Source organism: Teleopsis dalmanni, chromosome 1 (genome assembly GCF_002237135.1).
Source record: "Teleopsis dalmanni isolate 2A chromosome 1, ASM223713v2, whole genome shotgun sequence".
In the NCBI taxonomy this organism is placed as follows: domain Eukaryota; kingdom Metazoa; phylum Arthropoda; class Insecta; order Diptera; family Diopsidae; genus Teleopsis; species Teleopsis dalmanni.
In genome coordinates, this window is record NC_051846.1 from 24,114,284 (window position 1) to 24,137,189 (window position 22,906).

General features: G+C 27.6%; 1 protein-coding gene across 3 annotated transcripts in view; it reads right to left on the minus strand.

Annotated features, from left to right (window-relative positions):
* LOC119668633 (transmembrane protein 134) overlaps positions 1-22,906 on the minus strand; it is a 290,194-nt gene that overhangs the window by 49,016 nt on the left and 218,272 nt on the right. The window lies entirely within an intron of this gene.

A 22,906-nucleotide genomic window follows, 5' to 3' on the forward strand; every position in this document is an offset into this window, starting at 1 on the left:
TTTCGAGTATTGCCAAACACCCATCATCAGTGGTCTTGAATATAATTCTTGTATTTAATTAATCGTAAATGATTATTTTAAATAATAACTATTTTAAAGTACTTACTTAATAATTTCATTAATATAAGAATTCATTATCAATCTAATTATTTAGTAAAGATAATAGTGATACAGTGCGTAAAAGTCAGTATTGGAATCGATATGATTGCTTAATAAGCAGAAATTAAAATTGATATCTGTAATTAATATTTACTAGCTTTTTAGATGCAAAGTAATTTTAAAGTTTCAAATTGTCTTAAATAAGTGTTATGAGTAATTTAAATTGAACTAAAACTTCTTAACTCAAAAGTTTTCCATTAGTACGAAAGTTGCAAAGTCAATTTGCCTTTCTACTTGAAGTATAGTTTGTAAAAACAGTTCCTATCTTAAAGCTGTTTATGTAAATATAAAAAGAGAGAAAAAATAAGTTAAATTCAATTACTTGGATTTGTATTAAAAAGCTTTTAAATGTGTAAATATGGAAGGATTCGCATAAGTAGTTTGAAAATCTTCAACAGTCATATAAATAAATATTTTTAAAGAAAAAAGAAGAAGCAGGAAATGCAACGCATTCACTTCTTTAAAAGTTGAAAACTGCACTGTTCAGTTTCGGAGAAAGTACATCAGAGTAGTCATCAACAGTAGTTGCACGAGAATAAGTGATGCACTTGTAATAGAAAATGTTTTTTACATATTTGATATTAAATATTTGTGCTTAAGTAATAGAAAGGTTTTTAAACAGAAGTGGACTTCAAAATGTTGTTTTTAATTAAGTGAATTTTTGATTGACCATATTGTAAGTAACTCATATTTTTTTTCATACTTTGATGTATAATTTATAATCAACGTATAAACGTTCGGTAAGTTTTATAACCGAAACCGAATCTAAAATGAAAAAAAACAGATAATTTTGCAGAAGCGAAAACCGGAACCGAACCGATATATATTTTTTTTTTGAATCAGAACAGAAAAAATTTCGGTTCGGATCTCTGATAATTAATAATAATATAGTGTGTATACCAAAATAATAGTTAAATTTTTTATAATGCACAAAATGCTGGAATATTAAATATAACTTTGAAGAGTCTATAAACAAAAGTGGGAATCTAGCGTACTGAATTCTAAAAAGTTATAAATGCATCTTCTTCGAAGAGATTGCTGCTGTGCTGTAAATGTGCTGGATAAAATTTTATTTAGAATGTACTCGTATACGTGTGATAAATAATTAATCACACGCTGAACTATCACAATAAGATTGATATATAATATTGATATTACAATAATAAGAAAATAACTATCACAAAGGTATAAAGAAACTCCAATTCTAATGCAATCCTAACTCCAATTCACAAAGATGTATTATTAGGATAAATATTGTTAAAAATACAATAATTAAATACAAGAATTATTTCCAAGACCACAGATGGGTATTTGGCAATACAAAAACATCTCTATGGTCAGCCAAAAATTCAATTAATTAAAATAATATAAAATAAATTTTAGTTATTGTAGTTCACTATTGTTCGAAAAACCTCTTTTAAAGACCCATTTCTTAATATACTAATATTCATTATAGTTCTTCTGCAAAATAGTGCTGTAAGTAATAAAAAAAGGAGTCCATCTAAAAATATTGCTTTCTGCCATTGAAGTGGTAATTTTACGATTCAATGTGTAGCTTGAAAAGATACTCCATCAACCAATAATCTTACTTACTTAATTTTAGAAGTATTTTAAGTGTAATCGAACAGGTGTCAGAAGTTATTTCAGCGGCAATTTAAGCTAACATTTTACGATATTTTCACCTTTTTTATTGCCATTCTGTCAAAGATATTTTAAGGATTTTTCCCTTTTCCTTGCGTATTTATAAGTTATTTGTATGCTGGAGGAAAAATACCTGTGTTTACACTTTAGTAGTAAAATTTTACTAATCATGTTGTTGTTATGTGTATTGCACGCACTTCCTGAAATAAGTTTTGTGCGAGTATTGCCTATAAAAATGTTGTAAAATTTTTAATAAGAAAAATTTAGTAAACATAATTTTTTATCCTTATACCTTGACAGTGGGACAAAAGTGAATGTATAGTATTTAAAAGTGTCTTTTTTAAATAATGAAAAAAAATATAAAAAATATAATACGAGCACATGTACTTCTTACATTTACTACTTTATTGTGTAATTGTAAAAAGTATTTGCTCAAAGTACTATTTGTGGAGCGTTATATCCAAACAGCCACGTGATAACTAATGTAATAGAAAATATGGATGTGGCAGTATGTGGTTTTAAAACAATGATTTTAATACAATGCCTTCCATTACACAATACATCTTGCCTTGACTTTGTTACACAAGAAATTTATCCTGACGTTTTTCAGATGTAAGTATGTTACCAAGATTATGCGATTATTCACCACTAGACGTTTTTACAAGACTACTGACGCAAATTACTTCAAAAGGATGCAGTACTATAAGATTTTCTGTAGATCACATGTTGGTGTTGTATTTATTAATAAATGGCAAGATATATAAATATAATTATAACTTATTCATATGTGACATTTAATTACATTTACTTCTGCTACTACAAAATGAATAATCCTGTAATATGTTTTTATGTTATTGTTTCTGTTGTGAGATTTATTTACTTTTAAAATCATAAAATAAAATAATAATAAAATATAATAATAAATAATAATGAAATTAAAAACAACGCTATTGATTTATAGATTTAAATACCTTTCGTCCGCTATTGAAGTTCCAGAAGTTCCATTCCAGATATTAACTAGTTTTTAAAATTGATGAATAACGCACACACTTCATTTATTGATCACCTTCATTATCTGCCTTTTATTTTTATCTGGTATCCTTGGGGATCTATCAGTTCAAAATAGATAATGTGTGCCTTCATTTATTGCCTTTAAGAACTGTGATTTAAGAACTGTAGTCTATTATCAGTAATAATATCAACTTCACCTATTAACAAGGCAATTGCTATGAAATAAAAATATTATTATTTTCGGTTTAGTATCAACATATTTGCAATGCAATTAAATATTTTTAAAATAAAAGTCTTACTTTATTATGCAGTTAATTTTTTAATATACTTTTTAAACCTGATTCATGGGAAATTATATAAAATTCTAAGTGTAACAATGACATATTTCATTAATTAAATCATTTAGAGTTTGATTAATTATCCTCAATAAATGGATAATTAGCGTTAATGAGTACTTGATTCTAAGACAATCTAAAAAACCGAAAAATACATAAAACCAAGGATATAAAATTTTATGTATGGTGTTGCTATTGGTTTGTTGGTGTTAATTCAATTAGAAAATTTATTCGTTTCATGGCAATTAAACAATTTCGTTGGGTTAACATTGACACTTATGTGCGCACTTCACTGAGTAATTAGTCAAATCCTTTGACTTGGACAATAACTCGATGGCGCCACCTTAAATTACTGCATGACATTTTATATATTCAATTTGAATAGAGAGAAACTATGAAATATATAATTAATTTCATTATATTTTTAGTACAAAATATATGCGTTGTTATTCTTTAGAATAATTAAATCATTCTTTCCCTATAATAAAACTTACAGGGATATAATTAACTTAAAAGCTTCAAGAAGTGATTGCAGTATTTCAGAATTATCTAAAAAAGCCAGTCATATTTTCAGTAAACACATATGCATGAGGTTAAATAAGGAAATTATTATTTACTATTACAAATGGAAATAATAAATTATAAATAATTTGGAAAAATATAAAATTATTTAAAAAAAGTATATTAAAGTTCACAAGTCCAACAACAAAACAAAATTATTTCCTAACTTCCTAAAACAAAATCTCATCTAAAGAATCTACAATAAAAAATATTGATATGGCGTCTGTTCCTGCAGTGCCAAATAAGATATTTTCTCTATGGCAGCAGAAAGTTCACTTCGCAATGCTGAGTAGGTCAATGAAATCAATAAAATTTAATCAGATGTGAAACATTCACAAGGAAATTGATATTAAGAATGCTTGCGTGATATTCAAAGAAAAGTCAAATTATAATAAAACTTTCGAAATTGTAGTTATTTTTAACCATAAAAAAAAAACAAATTTGAGCAAAACTTTTATTTTAGAAATATATCCAAAAAGTTTCTTTTGGTTCATTTAATCCTCTATGGGAAAAGAGTAGATACAAACATACCATTTAGTTAAGTTATCTAAATCAGCAGCTTCAATATTGATAAGCATTGTAGGAAAGGAAAGAAAATACATATTCATAACATATGCCAAAGTTAAGGTTCTCAACTTACTAAAAATAAGTACTCTCTGAAATAGTATAAAAATTATATACAGTCTAGTCAACTGAAGTAAACTTTGTCGCAACAAATGGGTTTGTCAGACTGTTTAAAAAATTTCGACAATTATTACAAAAACCTTAAGTTCAATTGTGCCCAAAACCCACTTAAGCTCAAGTGTTAACCTGTTGTATTACCACAGTATTAGCGTTTATATATGTGCAGACTAGAAGTCAGCGTTCGAGCAACGTAGAATCCGCGACGACAAACGTCAGATAAATTATATAAATTTAATAATATGGAGTTACAGTAGATTCTTTTGAGTTAATATTCTATTGACTATAGGTCGGCCATAATTCGAAAAACGTTTGTCTTAACATTTCAAAGCGACCAGAGCTTGATGATTGTCCACATAAAATGATTGTTTGCATAAACTCCCAAAAAGCAAACCAGTGGTGGAAAACATTGAATTACAGTTTAGGCTTAATTTTTGAAGTAACAAAGTCAACAATTTAGCTTGTGGCACTGCAAGTGGCATTTGCAGTTTTACACCGTAAAAAATATTGGTTACCACGAGATTGTGTAGTTGTAGTAAAAGACCAAAGGATATATCAAATATTTACGTTTTGTGAATGTTTAGTCCTGCGATAGTTACTTATAGTGCTTCACTGTCTCAGATACCACAAGTGAAAAATATGTTTGTTTTCACTCCCACTGACACCAGCACAAAACAATCCTCAATTCGATGCAAAATGTTCCTACAATAGAATCACCTTTAGAGGCTATTAAGCGATTGCCAACGAACTAAACATGTGATAACCTAAATGACAGATTTTTACTGCATATGTCATTGAAACTTGTCTTCTAAATCCAGGCCAGGAAATGTGTTATCCTTTATTACTGAAAGTTGCATCTGTCTTAATAAAATTAGAGTTAACTTCCTTCTTATTTTTACTTAATTTTTGGCTCAATACAAAATGTATTGAAAATATATATTTTCTTATTTTGGACTTGTACAAAAAGGAAATATTAAGAAAATCAAGAAATATTTGAAGTAAAATCTAACAGTCACTGCAAGAAATGAAAATCGTCCAATGAACTTTCACAGCATGAGACCAAATGCTTTTTCATTCAAGCAGTGAGGAAATTTAAATTTTGAGCAGTATTTTTGGTAAGATGCCAAGGAAAATACTTTCGGTAAATTTTAACGAAAATAAAATCCTGCTGTTAACATTTTTGTTATGCTGTAATTGTGGTATTAACATTCTTCCTTATTGGATATTCACTTAAACTGTTTTTTAACCTTTCACTGCCAACATCTCCGGATCGACGGTGTAAGTTGTGGACAATTTACTGGCAATTACCTGTGTTTTCATCGGAAATTGTTAAAAAGAGTGTTTACGCATATTTGCTTTGAATGCCAAATGAAAAATATAAATAAAAAGGTTCAAACAGAATTGAATCACAAAAATAAATTTTATTCTTAATTAATAGATATTTCTAACATAAATAACGTTTCAGATCTTTTGATTTTTATTATGAGTCTTTCAAAGCATTTGATTTTATTAATCCGTTTTTAATTTTTTAACTATAGCTGCTAGAGAGATAAAAATTACAGATTTTTTTGCCTAAATAGATCTGCAGTGCTAAAGGTAGGGCTGAATGCCGTGACACCCGCAGTCTTAATTAGGTGAAAAGTAACTCTTTCATTCAACTTATTAGTTCAAGCCCTGCGATTGCCAGTACACAGGTTTAGTGTTAAAATCGAGTTTGGATTGAATCAAATAAGGTATAGATTCGCTAACTATTCTCCCTGACGAGAATTTAGTTTTAGGGAAGACTTCTCCACAGAATTGTAACTGGTGCGAACGACTCAGATGATACAGTCAGCCCAGAGCAGAAGAGAATCAAGGGGTTTGATGACTTTTGACATCGCCAAGGCATTTGACAAGGTCTAGCACGACGGCCTGATAGCCCGACTGGAATACCAAAATCTCTCATTTTGGTATTCCAGTCGGACTAACTAAAATCCTTGACAGCTTCCTGCGCGAAAGATTATTTTATGTAAGAATTAAAAGTATCATCTCGTCAGTGCGAAGAATAGAAGCCGGTGCTCCTCAAGGTGCTCCGCTCTCCTCTTTGTTGTACAACATCTGCATGTCTAACATCCCAATGCCGTCCCTCGGTGCTATCATTATACGCAGATGACACGTGCGTGTTATATTCCGATAAATTTGCCAAAAATGTAATCAACACGCTGCAGGAACATATTAATTTCATCTTAGAGTTCTTCCAGATATAGAAAATAAAAATCAGCAATGAGAAAATTAAAGCCCTGTTTATTATTCGTAAATACAGGCAACGTCCACCTAAAGTGGGAGTCGGGAGACATAGCGATTAATTGGGAGGTGTATTAAATACCTAGGAATCACGTTTTATAAGCGGTTCATTTGGCACAAGCACATACTAGTCAAAAGAAGTAGTTGCGCTAAAACACTGCGATGCTTACAACCACTTTTCAAACACAACAACCTTAGCGCGAAGAACAGAAAACTGATCTACACCCAGATAACCAGACCAGCACTACTTTATGAGTGTGTCGCGTATTGCAAAGCTGTAGCTACTATCCAGAAGCTACAAGTTGCTCAGAATCAAACTCTCCGAAGACCCTTCAAGGGCTATGGTACATCCGCACGAATGACATGCTGAGAGAGCTTAGAATAGATCCGGTCAAAAAATACATAATTGCAGAGCCCTGAAGTTATATGCGAAACCGACAGGCTGCCCCACTTAGCAGTGTCTAATCTCAGAGTAATCACTATCCGCACGGTGCGGTACGCTGATCTTAGATCTGTCATTGAATAATCACGAAGCTTATGAGGAATAAACAAATTAGTCAGTGGGATGGGTGGATTTTTTCAAAATAATTAGCATCGTAAAGAGTTTTGAACACAGTAATTCTTTTTTAATTGAAATAAATCTTGAAATACCATTTAAGCTATTATTTCACTAATATATCATGTTTGTTTTTTTCGACATGTTCGATGCTCTTGCGAAATTTCTCTTACTATAAAAACCTATTGACTTTGTCCGAATAAACTTAAATTTTAATATAAACTATATGATATACTATAGTACATATATACTATAATAATATACCTTCTGCTCAAAAAGTATCCGGATTTTGTTGTTTGTTAACATTTCCTTATGTTAAGTAATACATCTTTTTCAAAAATATGTTGGTTATGTTGGTACACCCTTTCTTACCATAGGTCGGTAAAAATTTGGGCACCATCTGTCAATTAGTTTGTTTACAGCAGCTGTTGGTGTGAGACTACCTCAAGTGCATTTAGCGATTTTTACTATGAAAAATTCTTGTTGTACGCGATTTATGACCAAAAACGGCACCACTGTCATCGCTAAGGTACCATAATCGCTAGATCTACCACCGTGCTTTTTTTCCTGTTCCCGAAACTTAAATTATCCCTTCGTGGTAAGCGTTTTGAGTCGATTGAATCGGTAAAAGAGAATTAACTGAAGGAACTAAAAGCCATACCTTCACGGGCCTACGAAAAGTGTATGGAAGATTGGGTTAAGAGTTAGCATACGTGTATCGCTTTAGAAGGAGCATATTTCGAAGGAGATAAAATGAATTTGGAATAAAATTTAAATTTGTGTGCTTTATTTACAAAATCCGAATACTTTTTGAGCAGAATACCATATAATATTTACTTATTGCAATCGACTTCCTAAACATATATTTTTAAAACTTTATTTGTTTTTTTCATATTATGAAAATAGTAAATGTATTTTTATCTACTATACTTTACTATACTTTAGTTATTAAATTATTTTAAAACAAACTAATTGTTTTTCTTACCGCTGCCCCATAATTAGTTTATTTAAGTAATTTAATACACTTAAAATTTGTGTATAATGTCCTTAATTAAATTTTCTAATATTTTGATTAAAATGTTAATATATTAAGCTTTCAATTTGGTAATGTTTGACTTCAATTATAATATTATCATTCCATATAAGCTTTTAATCGATATATAATTGCACAACATATATAGTCATGTAATCCCTATAATCCTTAGTATAATTTCATCAACAATAATCCTCTTCATTTAATCTGCACTTACACGTCTCATGGAATTGTTTTAATAAAACACAGCCAATCAACTGAAATAAAATAAAGTCCTGCGGAAGTAATTGCAGGCTCGTGTTAATATTTTCCTTTTGTTGCTGAATGTTCTCCAAGGAAGTTTCTTTCTTGGATTTGATACAGTCTCATCATTTCTGGCATTGTATGAGGCACTACGATATATATTGGTAATTGTTATTGTTTTGTTTGTGCCTACACGAGATGATTACTTTTGTTGTGTTAATAATTTATTACGGTTCAAAGTATTTCGTTGGACATTTACAACATGTCGAAGTAAAATATCAAGATAAGCACAATTTGCAAAAATATCATAAAATATCCTTGGATATATTTGTGACTTTATATGCAAACATTTCGCTGTTCAGCAAGAACATAATTGTTTTGTTTTTCATCATAAAAATCACAGAAGTTTAATAAGCTTATAATGTTTTCATAAGGATATGCTTATTTTAGTTACCACACTTAATTACCATAATATCATACTGTAATACATTATGCAAATAGATAATTATATTCGCTTAGTATAAACTTATGAATATTTTCGCTAAAATTCATTATATTGAATGTATTATATATCAATATTAAATAAAAAATATTAAAAAGTTCATTACATAATTTTCTGTAAATATATATTTACATTTGTATATATGCAGTTGACGTATAAACTCGAATATCCAATGCCTTCTGAGTGGGTTTAAATTTTTAATAAAATATATTATAGTAGTTAAATTTATATAAATAAATTTTTAATAATTTCATTAAAAATAAACAAAAGTAAACGTGCTAATTGCACAATGTAATGATTTAATACTTGAAACCACTTTGATATTTGGCACTGCAATCAAACAATTATTAATAAACAATTACTTTTATGAATTGTGTTTAATTGATTTTAATTATAGTCAATATATAATATAACCAGAATTATTATTTTATTGTTAAGAATATTTAAAAATAGATTTCTTTTGTTGACTCGGAAGTACAGCATGTCTTGTACATAGTTTGAAATTCTCAAAAAAAATTGTCGATACATCAATCCTATAAAGACTTTGATTGTACGACTCTCCAATATAAATAAGTGTAATACTAGATTGTAGCCACGACTGCGGGTTACTAAAATGATGCTTATTGTGAAATTAGACTCACTATATAAATTCCCGTATCAATCGCATTAAAGTTCATAGTGAGACACTATTTAATATGCGTTTATTAAATACATTATGTGTAAACAATTGCTCTGACTTAAAATCTGCGAAACGACAATCATATGGGTATGAAATTTGGTATGACTTAGAAAAATATTATTCCAGTGCCTTTTAAGCTTGGGTTCACATGATTGAATTCTGCATTTTATGAAGTCAACCGGTATGATTCCAAAATGAAAGGTAGAATAGTTATTGGGTCCAATCTTATATAATTGGTAAGACTGAGCCCCATGATTTTCAAGCTTGAATTCACATCATTGAATTCTGTCTCAGAGTCAATCTTAACAAATGTCTTAAATTCATTAAGTGTTCTAACTAGACAGTCAAATAATAATTAAATTACTATTCCCGTAGTGAAAAGCAACTAATGGTAAGCAAATATCAGGAAGGTTAGTAATACTGAAAGTTGTTTCAACAAAACTACGGATCATCTTGAAAAAAACAATTCGATCATAAAATACTGTGGACATCTTTTTATGGCTACAATTAAGTTTAATTAACATAAATTTGCAGTGACTAAATACGAAGCAAAAAGTACAAATTTAGGTGTCAAGCACAAGTAAAACGAAGTTGATGCTACAACCAGGTTATCTAACCTTGTCACCATCCAAATGCACTGGACAAAGAGTATAGTCTCTATGCAAGTATATAGGCAATCTTGAGTTGATCTGAATCAGGTGTAGTACACTCAGATAGAATTTCCTGTCTTTGTCCTGTAATATTTTTACCTCTACCTGTAAGGCCAAGGGTTGCTATTTACTAGCACTATGTTGGATTATGGTAGCAGTACTCCATTGCAAATCTATTTTTGATTTTTCTTCTATGCAAAACATGTAATACACTTTTAGGAAGATTAATTAAAGATTAAAGATAATATTCATACAATTTTACATGTAAAATATTTTTCTTTTATTAAAAATGCTTTTTTTCTATCTGCACTATCTGAATTATTAAAAAATATTTAAGCCAACTTGGAGTGCAATCATTAATGTAAAAATGTAATCGGATATTAATAGCATAGAACAGCTATATGGAATGGGTTGGAATACTAAATTAAATTGTGATGCCATAGATTTTAGTGAAATATCTCATAGATATCAAACATGTCAACGAAGCGTATGATAAAGTCTTTACAAGTACTAAAAAAATAAGCTGCTATTGAAACATTCATGCTCAAGGATGTAGTGTTCTTTGGAAATGCTTTGTTGGTATGTGTTTTACTATTTACATACTTGTATATTCCGGATATAGTAGTATTTCATTATTTAACTGGAGATAAAAAAAATTTGAAAATTATTTGTATGGAATCATTGAATAGTGAATTCAATGTCTCAAAGTGTACTCGTACATGCAAACAATATTAACATTCAAATGCTTGAATTCATTCACTTACGTGGATTTGCTTTCATATCTGATATGTTGAATTCGGTAAATATAACTTAGTTTGCTGAAAGTGAACAAAATCAGTAAAATATAAACACTGAAACTTAAGAGAACAAGATGTTGCACAGTTTTACTATTGCTCCTCAATGTCTACTCAAAGATACTCATACGTTTTGTATGAAGGTAGGTACTTCTAGATGCATATTTAATGGCACTTCTTTTTTCAAGAGAACTTTGCACAGACATTAACAAATATTGTAAAGTGATATATCAAATATGATGGTACATAAAATATTTTCTATAAATTTATTAAAGTAAATTCTCATAAATGGAAAGTATATATAAAAATATATTCTAAAATGAATGGCTTATAAATCAAAAGTGCACACCAATTTGAAAGTTGAAAATGTATAAGAGTTATTAAGTAAGTTATGAAAAAAATATTTGTAAGAGTTAACATAAATTTATCTGAGTATGGTTACAGTGGTCTCTTTTAGGTGTGAACAAATATTTACCGATTAATAAACTATCAGTATTGCAGTGATTGCAATATTCACAAAAAATTAAAAAATTTTTTATGTGCACCAAATGTGCTGGCACATATGTTGCAAAGGACAAATAGACTTTTATTACCAACTTCTGTTTATGTAAAATTCGAGTCAATAAAATTTGAATCGAACGCGTGCAAAAAAAATACGTTCACATCACATCAACATCGAATCAACATGCAAAAACCTACAAAAATCATAAAAATTCGATTTGAAATAAAATCTGTTGATTTTTCTCTCGTCTGTGTTCAAAATTATTGATGAAGCATTCCTGTAGCGCAGCATATAACATATATGCTATCATAGATGAGTTAAACAGCCACAGTATATTCAAAATTTATGTCAATAAAGTTGACTGAATCGAATAATATTTTGGTCACATAAAAGTCATTTTTATGGTGTAGAAACAGCAGTGCAAATTGAATAAAAACAGCGGATATTCCAATAAAAAAATTTACATAGCATAATATTGATACTCCTTATAAGTTACATACAGGTCTGCATGCATTTCATTTTTTGCTTCAAGATATCTGAAAATGCTTAAATATTTAATATTTTGCAATAGTTTTCTAGAAATAAATATTTCTCATTGCACTAAATTAAAAAAGTGGTTAGGTTTCAAAATACGATAGATCAAAATACGCTATATTGAAGTTATAAAAACTTAATAATTTTTGCATGTTTGTGTATTACTTAGAATTTGATGTCTTATTTATTTGGTGGCAAAATTATTGAACTTGCAAACAAAGCATAGAAAAATAACAAATATTATATTCTTGTGCCTTAAAGTATATTTATATTTCTACTTTTCCCTTGTATAAAAATTCAATAGTAGCACCAAAAAAAGTATCTCTAAATTCATAACTTGACAATTGATATATCAAGAACAAACGCCATTCACATGATATGCAATAGCACATTGACATAATAAACAAAAAAATGAAATGGTTCGTAATTATAAAAGGACAAAAGGTACTACAAGCAATTGTCCATTCATGTTTTTAATTTTCATCTTTTCAAGTTGTTCACAGTAACTGTGAAAGCTCTATACACCTGAGGGGTTTTTCAGTGAACTTTATCATGAACATTGACAACCACAAATTTCACAGTAATGCTCATTTAATCCCGCGCATGGGATGGCGGTTACAGTATAAGGTATTATAAATGACTACTATTATCAGTAGCCACTACTACGTTTTGCACTTTTAACAATTCATTTGCATTAAAGTTCTTGTACATATGCCGTCGGTGAAAATTTTCGACAAAATTGAGTACATGCTTCCATGTACGCATAAATTACGATTAATGCTTTTCCAGAAACTACCATAAAAGCATTGATACTGATATTGTTAATCAGAGAACGGATGTGTCTATTATGCTTAATGTCTAAAGAAGGTATTGGTTTTCCTATGAAAAAATATTGAGAATAACTTAATTATTTTATACTCAATAAACACAATATCAAGTGTGACAGATGCAAGTTAAAGGCTTACAGTGTGATTGTGTTTAAATTAATATATGACAAAGCAATCTTAATTCATGTTTTTAGTAAAATTTAAAACTAGGTAATAATTATTATTTCGTTATTATATTAACATATGTAACTATATAAAAAAATTGTATTAAAACAGTGAATACTGTTATCATCTCAAAGAAATATAAAGAGAAAGCCATTTGTGAATTCAATAATCTTCAATCAGTAAATACATTTACCTTGTCAGTAGTTAACTATGTGGATTTAAAATTATTTTTTGAACTAGCAAAAAATCGTAGCCATTTGATTTGCAGATATTACAGCCGTTTAAAGAAGCAACATCCCTACATGCGAGTAACCAAAATTAAACCAAACTTGAAAATAATCTCTAGTGTAGATATGACTTTCTTCTATTAAATAGAAAGATGATCAGGAACTTTGGACTCTAGTTATACTGGACAAAAAGAATAATATTAGAAGATTGAAAAGTTGAATACTTTATGGATGGATAAATTTTTACACATGATCTGAGAAGCGATAATTGAAACGGCACCCATTTGGAAAACACCTTTTTCATATCCAAATGTTCGTGTATTATGGTGTGTACACTGCCTGCTGATATCTGTAGAATGTCAGCAATCTCCCTCACTTTCACTTTACGGTCGGACATAATGATTTTCAGTGTTTTTTTAACGTTTTCCGGAATAACAGCGTCATTTGGCCGTCCAGTAGATGGAATGTCATCATCGGTATCTGTACGACCACGTTTGAATTGGGCATACCAATAACAAATGCTTCTTTTTGATGGAGCAGAGTCCGAATAATGTTTTTCAAGCCATTCCTGGCATTGAACAGTATTTTTTTTTCATTAAAAAATAATGATAACTCAGCACACAGAATTGCTTTGAATTCATTTTTTTGTGAAAACTCAAAAGTAGCGTCACTCAAAAGCACTGTAACTTGTAAACAAATGGTCGGATTAACATATGATTTTGACAGTAAGCCTAAAAAGGTTGCCACTTTTGAAAAAAAATATTTATTTAGTATTAGTGCCGCCATCTATGTGTCAGTCACACACATTATTGAACGAAGTGTAATATTATGGTATATAAGATTAAAAGCTTACTTCATTTTTACGCTAAAAGTCGCTAAAGAAGGGTTTCTGGTGCGGTGTTAATAATTTCATTATTATATCGTGCATAGCCATCATAGTTGTTAGTTAACTATTAATTTAATTAATAAATTACTATATGTTTTTAATATATATAATATATATTAAAAATGCTTTTTTTAAATTCACTTTATTTGAAATGTTTTATAAAACATGAAAATCTCAGTAATTTGCTAAGCTAACACTTGTGTAAACTTCGGAAATCAAGTTTTTAAACCTTTTCTCAACATCAATATCTAAACTTAAACCATGAAAAAGAAAACATTTCCAGTATATTTAAATTTGTGCTCAGGGATTTATTTGCTACATTACACAAAAAACGCTTCCAGCACTTGGTGCATCCAGTTCTCATGTAGAATGACTTTTCTTAACCTCATAAATTTTGATTTGATGTGTAAGTCAAACGTATTAAGGGAATGAAAATTTTGTACGTGACTTTCATGAAACAATTTTATTTACTCCTGTATACAGACAGCTTCGTATTTGATTATATCTTTTTATGCTATATAATTGTAAATATGTACTAATATAAGCAATTTTTTTTGAATAAGTAGAAAACTAATTAAAAAACTTCAGATTCATTTAATGAGAACTCCCTTAAATTATAAAGAGGTCAACATTTGATCCTTTTTGAAAATATTGGTATATTTAAGAAATTTTTAACTCTATCTCACTCTGCAAAATGTCATTGAGTAACTGTAACTCCAACAGTGGAGGATCGAGTCTCTCTGAATCATTAGATGCTGTGCGAAACTTTGAACAAGGGGATCCTTTTTGTCCGAAGAGGGAAAAGTCATGTACTTACTCATTCTTCCATTAAAATGTAAATATATTAATTCCATGTTTGGTATATAACATAAAGTCGCTGTTCTAAAAATTGTTCAAAAATATACTTAAAGTGTAGTAGTATGATTTTGTTAGTGATGATATCATTTTATAAGAAAATGATTTTCAACTTAATGCACTCAAAAATAAAACTTTAAAAGTATTATAAAAATGTCCTCATCAAAATAAAGCTAAAATATTTTATGTTTACTATAATTCTATTTAATCGTTTTGTATACAATGGTTTTTACATTACTCATACGTACCGTGGACCGCTTGCAGAATGGCAATATAACATTTTTATTTCCTTTTACTAAACTTACATGTTTAGTGTGTAATGCATTTATTGTAGTGTTTTCTTTTTTTGTATAATAATTACTTTGGTAAATAATTATATCAAAAAAGTTTGTTCCTTAAATATTATGTATCTAATTCTGTCAAATAATACTTAAATAAAAAAGAATTTTGTAAGAAAAAAAAATTAAATAGTTATAAATTTAATTTTTAATTAAAATTTTGAATTATACAAATTAGTGATTAAATGTAAAATAAAAAAAATACATATTTTAGTAATTTTTGAATTAAAAATATTTGAAAAATATTTAAAAAATATTTACATTCGGTTTATTAAAAACTTTCGTCTTACCAATTTGTTAAGTATAGAAAACTGAGTTCATTTAGTAACTTCACACACACTAAACTCGAAGTATTATAAGAAAGTTTTAAGTCCCAATGGATCCGTGTAAAGGTTTTCTTATAAAAGAATTAGTTAACTAACAACATGACATTGAACTTGAAGTGAAGGATTGATGAACTCAAAATAAAAGTAACAAAAATCTTATGTCAACAAAATCACAATGGTCTTAAATGTTCTCTTTGAAAATTTGTAAAACAGATTTACATATCAATGATAGCAATTTACAGTAACATTCACATTTACAGAGTTTTTACATATTTTCCCAAAAAGTACGTTGGCAATTAAAGGTATAATAGTGTTTAATTCATGGGAAGACATTCAATATCTTCAAAATTTTATTTATGGATATTTCGTTTTAAGAATTTTGAATTTAGTGGCTTGTTTTAATTTAACAAAAAACTATTTCTCTTCTTAATAATTCTTAAATGTTCATTAACTAAAGTTTTCTTACCAGTGTTGGTTCGATTAGAGTATATGAAGTAATTACAATCGTTATGAAATATAGCAAGACTTGACAATTTAAAATCAGAAATGTATTTGATTTCAACAAAATCTCATCGCGTTTTTATTGACTTCCACTCAAAAATATAAATACGTATCACCCATTGTGATACCATAAATAAAGACGTAGCTTGTACACTAGATCATGAGGAATACCGGACTTCATATAAAGTGAAAGTCGTCGATTCAAAGACAACATCGAAGAATACAAGCACGATTATACCAGTTATATAAAAGTGAACCAACTTGTCAAGAGTCAAAAACATGGCTATGTCGCTTATTGCAGGGATGATAACTTTCTCAGTTAGGTGACAATAAATTGTGTGTAATAAATTACGAAAACTGAACATTTTAATTTCAGTTAGTAAAATATTAAATAATTTAATGGAAACTTTCAAAAGAATATTTTTCTGAACACATATATATTTTTTAAGTTCATAGGAACGTTGTGGTTTTGATTAGATATCGAAAATTATAGTGGAAATATAATTTTTTTTACTTTTAGCAGAGAAACTCAATTTTGGTTTAATTAATATAAAATTGAAAATGTTTTTGTATCGCATTTAATTCGGCGGATTATGTACACAAATTTTAATAACTGTTTTGTAAAGGCAGATTGATACTTTTGAAAACAATATTTTAGTATTAAATCTACTAATTGTCATTGCAGCAACACTAAAATTCATTATTTCAAAATGTTCATCAATGTGTTCATAATTATTTGTACATGTGTCAAATAAAAGTGCATGGTCTACATAAATGTAGTGATTTAATTAATGTCGTACTATGCACATTTATCCCATAAAGGCAATTTAAGCCTAGGTAGGTTTCAAAGAAGGTATTATAGCTCATAGAATTGATAACGCTGAAAAATATTAAATATGCAGTTTTAAGTTGAAAAATAATGTGCCGGCAGGTAAAATAATTATATTGATTTTACAATGCAAAAATATTTAATCATGATTCATTTGATGTACTTGTGATATCGGTAATGTATAATTTCAATTCATTTCACTCATTGAATGAATTTATTTCATGCAATCGAAATACCATAGTGACGTCAAATCTTTAATTTCAAAATCATTTGTCTTTAATGAAGGCAATATATGTCACTTTCAAGTGCAAAGTTATGGAAGGTATTTCTATATCGCAGAAATATTTTCATTAAATTCTTTCTTTTTCAACGAAAATGTTGTTTGTGGTTACTTGCCTTTTATTCAGCTTGCCGTACTTGGGTTTGTTGTAATTTTTTCAAATGTTATGGAAAACGTGTTGCTCTTAGCAGCTTAGATTAGGAGTCAAATATGAATGAAATGGTGAAATATGTAAAAAAAGTATGTTTTTTATAAATAACTATTAATTAAAAGTTTTTTATTGTTATACACATAAAACTGTTTATTTTATTTTAATTAGTTTGTCTTTGAGTTAGTACTGTAAACAAGTCCATTTGAAACTATATACTACAGGCTGCAATCTACAGAGTGCACTGTTATATAAAATAAAGTTATTATCAATGTAAACTGATTGTAAAACTAAACGCTGGAAAGAACCACACCCTTTAAAACTTTTTAACTCAATTTCATATGAATTGCTTATTCTTCCTTCACAATGTCATCAGTTTGTTGCAAAAACCAATTTGGGAAAAGTTCCTCGATGATTTGTACGATAAAATTTAAATTAGAAATAGAAAGCTTTATTTTTAAAATTCAGTTGGTTTTAAGTAAAATAGTTGATGAAATAAAATTTAAGTTAAATTTAATATAATGATTTTTATAAAACGATAATGTGAAAAACAATTTTAAGTAGAAATTTTGCTTAGCATTGAACTGAAAGGCCATTAGTTCAAAGAACACAGAAAAATAAAGAAAAAAAATTTAAAAAAAAATTAATTAATAACAATATTAAATACTTGTTGAACAATATTAAACTATTATTCTATGTACTATTTTATTCTATAAATAACTAAATATGTACAACCCATATTAAATTTATAGAGCCTTTCATGTAGTTAAACCCTGATTAGCTTAAATAAGCGTTAATGCTTACACTAGTTTAGATTTAAATTCTTTAGGTTTTGGACTTGCATATTTTATCTGAATCGCTACACTTAGCAAATTGATCAAAGTTTAACTGAATAAATTAGTCAAACTAAGAGATTTAAATGAAAATTGAAGTAAACTTCAATGAACATTGCAATATCATTATGGATTTCCTTACAAAACTGAGATCTAATTGAGCAATGCTGAACATCAATCGCGGTACCAAGTTCATATATTTATTCATGTATTTCTTTTAAGTTTTGTTTATATGTATTTTTATTGAATTAACTGCGCATATAACATATCATATATTAATCCGTTGAGGTTATACGATAGAGTTAATATTTCACTGATTAAATGCCTGCATAACAAAAAAACTGAAAATTTAGAATTTGATCAAATGGATTAATATCTTTTTTAAATATGTTCAGATAGAATAAATGAAAATTTACAGCTAATAGTGCATCATTTTACAATTACACAGAAATATGCATCATGAAATACTCAACTTATACCGATAGACATACATCTCTTGTTAGGCCAGATATGGCCAAAAATTTAAGCTAAAGACTAATGAATTATAACACATTTTTCTAATTTTTAGTCATATTAAATGACTTGTATGAAGTGTTTCGTATTAATAAAAAATATATTGCATTTTTCGTTTAATTACATTAAAATATTTTATGAATAAAGGTTTTTTTTAGCTTGCTTAGAGTATTTAATCTTTAATATCAGCTGTAACTTTTTAGATGCACTATATGCAAACAGTGATATTTAAATACAAATATCAGATTTCTAACAAATGTGTCTAACAAATACAGGTCCATCCTTAACTTCATTGATTTTATCAATTTTATTATTTAGACAAATTTAATATTTAAAAGAAGAATACATAGTGTGAAATCATAACATTAAATATTCCATAATCTAAGCAAATAACATATTTTTGTTTTATTATTATTATAAGCTGTTTAGTTATTAACAGAATTTATAGTTTAAAATATTTTAAACAAAAAAGTTAAATTTCCGATTCATGTTACTCATACGCTACGATGTACCATAAAAAATTTAAAGACTTCTTAAACTATTGATATGAGCAAAACCATTGAACAAATGGATAAAAATATTTTATCTCCTATAATAATAAAGTATTTTGCTTTTTCTGCTCCTGTGTAAATAATTTTCACAGTTTCTTTATGAGAATATATCATTCTAGTACTTCACCCAAAATAATATACTATCCTGCTAAAAGTAAAACTGCAAAACAAAACCTTTAGTTTGTGAAATTTTACTATCTTTTAGTGGATATGTTTCCGTTGATGATATCTAAAACCAAGCAAATATTATTAAAAAAGTTTTCAATTACAGAAAAAATGGAAAACACGGAATGTGAAATAGTTTTTTATTATAGTAAAAGGCTTCGCGCACAGGACTTTACTAATTGTTGCCATGAGTTTCAGGTGAAATAAATTATTAAAAAAAGGGATTAATAATATTAACGAAAGTTTTAGAGTGTATTTAAAGTCCATTTTTTTTTATGGAAATTATTACTTATGATCAAAAATGGGAAACCTCATACAATGCAATTTAAACTACTATTTGTTAATCATTTAAAACAATATTGCGACGAAACAATATGTATATTTAATTAATAATTAAAAATAAATATGTTTTCATGTACATATCATAATTGAATTTTATATGTTTGTAAATATATATTAGCTGCATAACAAATTCTACGTGATTAAGGAATATAAATTTTTGAACTTCAGTGCAGTTGTTTGGAATGCTACAAATGCCGTTGCCCTCTAATCTTAGTGGCATTGTATTGTGTGAAATCTGGCTAAACACAAGAGCCAGCAATACAATTTTGTGGGTTTATATATACGTTCATTTGGAAAGTCTTTTGTGGTTCTTAAGTTGTGGTGTACAACAATTTAACAACCAGTTGAGCATTTTACTCCTGAATAATTTTAAGTTCATTGCAATGTAGAGATTGCATTCATTTACTAAGTAAAGTTTCAAAAGAAATATGTTTTCCTTAATTTTTTTCAAATAAATTATAGAATAAAACTGTTTCATAAAACGAAACATTAATAAGCTTAAAGTAAATCTTATATTAATAGTTAAAACAACGACCGTTATGCTTAAGTATTTCACAAATTACTGGAAATTAGTATGTGTAAATTTAGATCATTATTAGAGCATTTTTTTTTTTGTAGAAGCATTGAGTTCGCTTAACCAGCTGAGATATTTAGTAACTCATTTAAGTTTCAACAACTTTGCTGGAGAGGTGATTATATGAGTAATAATCGTCGGAATAACGCTTTAGAAACAAGTCCGAATTAAAAATCTAACCCCAATTTAATTTTTAATTGTATTATAACAATTTTTGTGTATATATTAAATTTATATAATACTAGTGATTGCTGCAAATTTATTACTTATTGAAATTAGTATTTAATTTTTTTTAACTATATATCTTTTAATATTAACTTTTAATGAAACCTAGTTTATATTCAATGCTTTAACAAAAATGAGTTTTTTTAACATATTCACTTGAGATGAATACATGCAATTGAGGTATTATGTTCAAATAACAAAAAATAATTATTCTTACTTAAAGAAATTAATTAATATTAATTAAGCAAAATATTTTTTAAATATCTCAAATGAATCACATTTAAAGTATTAGTTTTGCACCAAAGGTGATATATTCGTTACATTACGGAATGAATATTTTTATATGTATAATAAGAGTAATTTACTTTTACTTTATTTCTTTACTTAGTTATTTTATTACAATATCATTTATATTCTGAAATGAAATGAAATTTTTATATATGTTGTTAACAGATTATTTAGTAGTCATAACATTACGTTCCACAACCTACATACTTTCTAAAGTTCCACTGCAATTTCTTTAGCATAGATGAGCAAATCTTAACTCCAATCTGTTTCAATTTGTAAACAATGCGGAACTGTGAATAATATAAGCTGATGCTATTGTTCTCTAATTGTTCTCTGAGGCTTTCGGCTCTGCAATTTATAAAAGTTAGAAGTAACAATACATTTGGGTTCAATATTTTTACTTTATTTAATATTTATTTGCTATTCATTAATTTTCATTTTTAGTTGATTTTTTTGTATACCTTAATTTTTGTTTCTATTTATATACATTTAAGTAAAGAATGTACTTTTTTTATATTCGAATATTTATGTTTAAATATAAATACATATTTAAATTTGATGCTAAACGAATTGATATACTTCAAAAACTGCAGTATTTATGTTAAAAGATAGTTTGTTTATAAAATTACAGAAAAATTTAGCACAGTTTATAAAAATACTTTTGAAGTGAAAACTATTCAAAATTATAAAATAAAGCAAAGAAAATTAATTAAATTTGCCCAAGTAAATAGTTTCAAGTTTCAACATAGTTTCAAGTGCAATATATTTATGCCAGCGTTTAATCCAACTCCTCTCATGCATTTTCTGTCGCCTTACTTAGGTCTGGTGTGCAATTCAATATGAAGATTTTGTTGATGGTTTAGAAATAGTAGAAGTAGAATTGAATTAGAGACTTTAGCTTCAAACATATGACAAAAGTCGCACGATTTTGATGCACATTTTTTACATTATGAATACTAAATACTTTTTAAGCAGATTGTATGCATAAGAATTTTTCAATTTATACATGATATTGTATCGGTATCATTATTTTGAGATTTTGAAATTTTCGCTTAAAATTTTACTATATGCCGTATAACAATGTCATTGTATCATTAGAACAAAAGTCTTATAATATATATAAATACTATTTCTTGACTGTTAACTTGAAAAGCAACTCCTTTCTCATTTCCTTTACGTATATCTGATATTCTTAATTTAAGATTAATACTAAAAGATTACATCAACTAATTAAATCTCAGTATATACTATACGATAGTATATACTTTACTTTTAAAGTATAATATTTGTACAAATATAGTAACTTAAAAACTCAATAATGTTTAATGTTCTGTATCTGCTGTACCTGTATCAGATATGAACTATTTATTTAAAAATAATTCACAATTTATATTTACAAATATAAACATTCATCTAAAATATTATGAAAAAAATGTATAAATAATTTTTTTTTACTTTTCTTGAGAAAACTTAATCTTTAGGTAACTATATTGTAAAATGTAATACAGTAAAATGAGTAACTGTACCAAGTATCGATTATACTGAGTTCTTGGCTTTATCGTCCACTATTACTACTTTTGAATTACTACATATAAAATAACACACTTATATATAAATCAAAATGGGTTTCAGATCACTATCAGAAGGTCTAAACTAAGATAGGTATAATTTAAAGTTTGCTAAAGATTTATTTCACTATAGAAATAATGTTTGAAATAGATTTTGCAAACTGAAAATATATACAATATAAGTACAAAAAGTTAAATTATGCAGTACTTGACTATACAATATGCACTTATTTTATTAAACTTTTTAAAACTTAATAAGAATAATTTCATTAAATATTATATTGCTTTATTTTTATATAAT